A 7,128-nucleotide genomic window follows, 5' to 3' on the forward strand; every position below is an offset into this window, starting at 1 on the left:
CCTGCGCCGTTGGTGTTGGTGGTTGAGGATATAGTGCCACGAGATGCATTGATCGTGCTGGTAGGTGGTACATTGGTGTCACCTGCAGGAATGTTGACGCTAGGGGTGTTGTCAGCGCCAGTAGCATCGGGATTTGTCGCCGATCCAGACCTAAGATCCACCATTTTGAATTTGATAAAATTTAAATGAAACTGAAAATTGTTCTTGCAACCGAGAGATTGATCTCCCAATGTGGTCGCCAGTTGTTTGAGGGTAAAAACTGATTCTGTTGTTTTTGGTAAATTTGGGTGTGTTGATGAGAAACGTATTCAAACCCTAAACAAATGTACTGCACATGAGTACTTTTAGATTCAAGAGATCAATATGTAAGACTCTGTCCTAAACCAAGAAATGGTTGTTCCAGATTCAATTCGGTCACAAAGTGAAGGAGAAGGGTTGATCTTAGGGAGGGAAGCGAAGAAGGTGTTTGAGATCAGAATGTTGAATTACGAAGGTGTGGTTGTTTTATGACTTGTATCAGAATGTGGAACTGGCTTGCAGAACGTAAGTTATCAGTTCTTGGTGTTTTCTAGATACTTGTGTTGATCACACTTGTGTTCTTTTTGAAATAGGTTGAAAACCTATTTATACAAGTCATTGAGCGCACCCTGATCTCGTAGGAAGTGGAGGCAGTTAAGTAGTGGAAAAGTGGGGTTGTGGGAAAGGTGGTGATCATCATGTTTCCATTATGAGGGAAAACCGATCACCCTTTCACCCGCTACTCTCTTATTATGATATTAACCGTCCGCCCTTTCCTGATACTTTCTCGTAATGGGCTCGTTGCACGCCGCACGCCGTAAACCACCAGGCCAATACCCCAGTGAGCAGATCCCCAGTTTGTGACATATTTGATGTCTCGAGTATTTTGTAGGAAAAATATATACAACGGGCTGCTGAATAAGTCAAATCGTGAGACTCGCAGCTTATATAGAGCAACATATAGTGCTTTTAGGTCAAATAATAAAATTATTTGTGGAATCAATATTTATAAAGCATCGTTTATAATTGATGCACATGAAGCATTGCTTTTAAACAAGCTGCTTAAAATAATCGATGTGTGCAGGAAGCATCATTGTTTTAGAGCTTGTCCAAATTAGTCGTGAGCTTAATGTCTTAAACAAGAGCGTGACCGGCCATTTTCAGGGGGCTGGTACGAGATGTGCGTGAGTGTCCAAGACTAGCCGGCCGGTCCCTATAGGAGAGTGGAGACTGGTAGCCATTCTAAATTCCTATCGGTCGATCTAGGTTAGATCTGGACCGGTTAAATTGGCTAGCCAAGTTGAGTGGCTGAGATGATTTGCGGCAGTTGATGGTTGCCGCTGGATTATGCAAGCAGCGCGATCAGCCTCTTTTGGACGATCGTTCGGGGCCACATGGGCGATCCTTGGCCTGGCCGATCGTTCCTCATGGAAGAGGGGTGGCCAGCGATCACAACGTCACCCCGTTGGTCATCTAGAATCTGATCTAAACCGTCCGACTAAGCCGGAGAAGTTGGACGGACGAGATGATTTGCGGCAGTTGTGTAATACCGCTAACTCAAATTAGGGTTTTAAAATTGTGTGCCCATCCCTCTTTAGGCTGATCGATTTCAAGGCACTGGCTATTGGTTTGAGCAGGTCGATTGGTCAGATGCAAAGGCGGGCAGCCGGTGAGCATGCTGACATCCATTGGGCTGCCTAAAATTGGATCTAAGCCATTCAATTTGGATGGCGAAGATGGACGGATGTGATCGATTTGCGACAGTAGCACGCTGCCACAATGCAAATTAGGGTTTCTGAAATAGTGCGTTCACCCTTCTTTGAGCAATCAGTTTGACGTGCTCTTGGCTTGCCATGGGCAGGTCGATCAACTAGGGATGGAGCTGGGTCTCTGGTGAACATACCAGCACCTCTTTGATCGTTCGAAGGAAGATTTAAACCGTCCAACTATGCTATCTAAGCTGGGCGGATGTGATGGATTTGAGACTGTTATGGTCGGTCTTAGCTCGTTTGAGCTTAACTTTCGACAGCGCAATCACCCTGGTTCTGGATAGCGATTAGGGGTGTTGCGGGTGAACTAAAAGGATTCCGATCATCTGGGGGGCTAGTGGTCCCGCCGGTGGACATCATGGAGGTTGCCTAGTTCCGCTGGGAAGAGGCTAAGCTTGTTGAATTGTCTGGCCAAATCGTGTAGCTGTGATTGTTTTAAGACTGACATGGACAGTCTAGGCTTATTTTCTTAAGAAATTTAAGCACGTCGAAGACCTAATTATTTTGCAAATCAATCAGGTCGAAGTTTGAACTTTGTGAGTTGTCACAAAATTAATTAGTTTCAGTGAGTTTCGCAAATCAATACGAAATCACCAACTTAACTCAGAGGGTAGAATGACTTTTGATGCCTCTGATTAAGTACTTCCACACGCATCTTAATCCTGACACTTCGGGAGATTCATGCTACTCGGCTGAGAGCGAACATTAGTGGTCATGTCATATCAGTATTAAGAGTTCAACCGCGGAACATGGCATAAAATAAATATTTTAGACATTTACGGGATATTTGGGATTGTTGCTACATGCACCATTCTGTATAAATTTCATATAAATATACTGAATTGCTCAATACATATGTAAGTGAAGAGGTTAGAGCACTCATCACTTTTAAATGGCTCAGTCTCTTTGCAGAATGACGGCACATTAAATATAGGGTTTCACAATTTTTTCCCTGAACTAAAAACTACCATAAAAAAAAAATACAACCATGTGCGTACACAATTGAACTCCGAAATGTATAAGGAATCTCCCCTATGTTCCTCTATCACCTAGAGTATGTATTTGAACTTTACCATCCCTGTCAATGCGAACTACCTTGTACGAATTGGTACGTTGACAGTAGCCGAAACCTCCAATTACGTTGTATCGTGGATACCATGAAAGTATTTGATCTCGTGCACTTGGGATGCTTAGTTGTGGAAGATGGAGGTGCTCCCACGTTGTTGGATTGATAATGTAATATGGATCTTGTATGTCGTGGTGTGAAACATAAAAACATACCAGACCATTGCAAGATCCAACTATTGGGTGTATATTAGTCCATTCATAGGTTCATTCATCCGAGACGTGATTATTGTTAGCTGTTACGAGTATGATGATGATGATGTTAATATGGATGATGGTGTGGATGAATCCTTCTCCTAGTATGATGACGATATGCCCCTGCCTGATTCTGTTACCTCTCAGGGCGAGAATGTTGCTCCGAGATCGGAGACTGGTGTGTCCCAGACGAGTCATGTCGTTGAAAAGGGTGTTTTATCCGATGTATGTGCTACAGGTGGTGGTGGAGGTGGTAAAGTTGTTTGTATTGGTGGTTGCGCTGGTGTGCTTAGTTCTTTTGCAAGTGGTTTTGCTAGTTCTGCAATTGTTCCTTCTTCTTCTTCCTTCACTGTGGTTGGTGAAGCTGCTCAAGCTGCTGCTGTGCTTTGCTCAGATGAGTTCCCTAATATGAGAGAGGAGGACCAAGCACGGGTTTTACACTCGCAAGATGAGTCTACTCAGTGTCAGATCTTGAGTTTTTATAATTCCTTTATGTTTGTTATGTGCATTTGAATTGGACCAGTCTAACTTGTAGTTTTTTACTTGTGTTATGGCCAAAACTTTCATTCTGCCATGTTTCCAATTTTCGTGTTGCTAGAAAACGAGCCAAGATAGTTGAGGGCGATTTTTACCGTGTGCAATTCAGTCTGGGTGCTGCTAATCTAGAGATTGAGAGACTGCGCCTGGATAATCAACCACTTAAAGGTATTTACCTTGTCATGTTGTTGATGGCCAGGTCACTTCGTTCGAGGAACAAGTTAGTGCTTTAGACCATCAGAGGGCCCAACTTGAGCAGACCCTAAATTCTATTTTAGCCAACCATGAAGGTTGCTTTTATCAGTATTTTTACTTCCTTAGCTGTTCTTTACAACTTTGCATTGATTAACTCGTTTTTGTTTTTTATAACTCGCAGAGGCTCGCAATCGTTTGCTAGAAGTAGAGAAGCTAGTGGCTGAACTCAAGGAGGAGAAAGCGAATTTAGATGGTGAACTTGCTGGTATTGAGGCTTGTCATGAGGAAGAGCTAGAGGCTGAGCGTGCTGACTGGGACCAAGAGAACTAATGATCTTCATGTTGAATATGCAAAGAAGATAAAAGACGCGTACAAGGCTGGCACCAGTTGCGAACGTCAAAGAGCTGTTGTTACTACTTCCACTATCGTGAGTCCTGCTCAGGTTCTTGTTGAAGATCCTGTCCCTGCTGGTGGTCCATCCAAAGGTTTGGAAAAAAAATTTGAACAAGTTTAAGTGTGTTTGTGCCTGCTGGTGGTGGTTTTATTTCCTGTTCTTCCTCCTAGGTATTTTATTGATAGTTTTGTGTCACCATTTTAAGAAGTCCTCGTGTGTGCTCCGAGGCAATGTTTAAAGGTTGTGGTCGTCGTTTGTTAGTCCTCATGTGCTATTCAGAGGCAATGTTTGAAGGTTCGTCTTTTGTTGGATAAGTCCTCTTATGTCTGAGGCAATGCTGGATTTACTTTTATATAGCTTTTATTATTCTTCCTTATTGTTTGGCAGCATAATGTGATCATCCTTAATTATACTTGAAGCCACCTTAAACACATCTTGGTTTTGTGTACTCGTCGTTTAAGCTATTTCCATGTGCCTCAATCCCTTTGTATAAACCTTTGACTATATCTTTCTTCATTATTCTCGACATTCATCCTCTCTATGTCATAAATTCATTAGCAGAAAGTAGTAAAAATAGGCTGACTTGCGACTGGTAATCAACCTTGAAAGCATGTCAATATGTTCAACCTTGAAAGCATGTCAATAGTTTAACATTTCACTAAACGAAGAGTCAGACAACAATAATGAATCCAAATACCTCGTAGTGTTTTCAAGGTTTACTCGATCTCTTGTGCAGATCATCACCTGCCACAACAAGATGTAAAGAAGCTTCTCCAACTATCAATGAGTTTTTGTTAATTTATATGTGCGTCTAATTTGTTGTTCTTTCTCTCCATTAAACAACAACATAGATAAACCCTCACCTGCTAAACCCAAAGATGATTAGAATTCAGGACAGAATAACAAAGAAATATCTATGTTGAAACCTTTATATTGCATCTTTGGTTCTCTTTGTGTGTGCCCAAATTCTGGGGCATTTATCTTGCTCACCAACGCATACGAGTTTTCTCCATCTGAGAAAAATAATTCTAATTGTTCTAACTGTGTTATCCCAAAACAAAACGTTTTAACTTCACCTCGATCGGGTATATTATCTAGTTAGTGGACCAGCAAAAACATATGTGAACTTGGTAATAGTATCGTATTTGTAGAAAACATTAGCATTTAAACCTACCACTTAAGTCAATGGAAATACTATCGTCGTTGTATAAAACATTGGCGTAACCTACCACTTGAGTCAACCAAGCTGATTTTTTCGAACAGTTTACAATTGGCTACCGGTACATGGCGTTTTTACGTCACCTCGACCGGTAAAGATAATGAAAACTTTTGTATTTTTTATGATACAGAAGGTTAGTGGTGCAAAGTGAATCACAATATGAGTTGTCCTAGGTGCAAACATATCAAAATAATAATATTTGTTTGGTGTACACACTGTTGTATACATTGTTTTCCTCGTGTAAGAGAGAGCACGTGGACCTAAGAACATAAGTACGGGTCATGCCCACTGGAACTTACAATTCCTGAATATAGACTAACCAGTTGTATCCTTTGTTGTGACAATATTGTCCTTGTTGTTCATACATCCTAAACATCGTGTAAGTTGTGTTGTCCATGACGTTAACTATTGTAAACGATGTCATACACCATATTGTCCTGCTGTTCAGTTAAATTCAGGACAACGAGGACAGCGTCGAAAAGCGAAGGAAATTTAGAACACGCTAGGCATTTGCGGATTTTTTCGGGAGGGAAATGACTGAAGTCCCTTAGTTTGGAAATTCAATATTTCCGCCCCTGATTTTGTCAATTGCAATATTTGTGTCCCCCAACACGGTATTTCCCCAATAATAAATAACACAACACAATATTTTGTTAATGAGGAAACCGCAAATGCAAAAAAAACCTTGGACCTAGTCCAAGTTTAAATACTCTCGGAATTAAGCCGTTGTACGAAGACTACTACCAGCTTCGTATAGTTAAGACCAAGTAAACTACCCCTGCTTACATAGTTTCTTCAATATCTCTGCGCCTTCAACCAATCTGTCCAACACATGCGATTCCTAAGATAGATTCCACTATCTTAAGTTGCTTCACCAGTCATGAGGACTTTTTGCACTCAACTCCTTTTGATCATATTCAAAAACAGTAAGGACTAATTTGTTTACAGTAACTGTTCTCCCAATCTCAAGAAGTAAATCATAAATTTGTGTTAAGTAAAAAAAAGGCTCTTTCGTTTAATTTAATAAACTACTTTGTTTGGATTAGATCAACCAAGATCTAGATTATCAAGATGACCAGATCTGGGTTTACAAACTGTCGAATTCGGATATTGAAGAAGACCGCAAAATGATAGCTTGTCGATCTATACGACTAGCAATAAATTGTTTATGAAAATATAAACAAAGCTAAGTTGGATCCCAGCCGATCAAGCATGTGCATAATGTAAATCACAAAGATCAAAAACCCATACAAATTCTTTTTGTCTTCAAATCTTCAATGTCTTTTATGTACCTGCACAAATAATCTTGATTCCACCTATGATCCATCTTACATAGAATGGAGTATGTTAATAGTTGATGATCACGAGTCTATCGTCAGATCTAAACTACCGTCAATCCTTGATCTAGTTTGAGTGGCCTTGTGTCATAAGATAAGGCTCTCAAGAATAATAAAACTAGGTGCATCAAGGTTTAACAACTGTTAGTCAATCAAATCAATAATTAAAAGTAAAAACAACGCAAATTATAGTTTCTCACCAACGGTATTATCTAGACGCTTCTTGATCCCATAAAAGTCTTTGAAAAAGTGAGGGTACAACAACCACACCCAATATTTCGCTTAGCAATCTGTATGGAGAAACTCCAATATACTTTCTCGAGAATCAACTAGACAGTC

Source organism: Papaver somniferum, chromosome 7, assembly GCF_003573695.1.
Source record: "Papaver somniferum cultivar HN1 chromosome 7, ASM357369v1, whole genome shotgun sequence".
Lineage (NCBI taxonomy): Eukaryota > Viridiplantae > Streptophyta > Magnoliopsida > Ranunculales > Papaveraceae > Papaver > Papaver somniferum.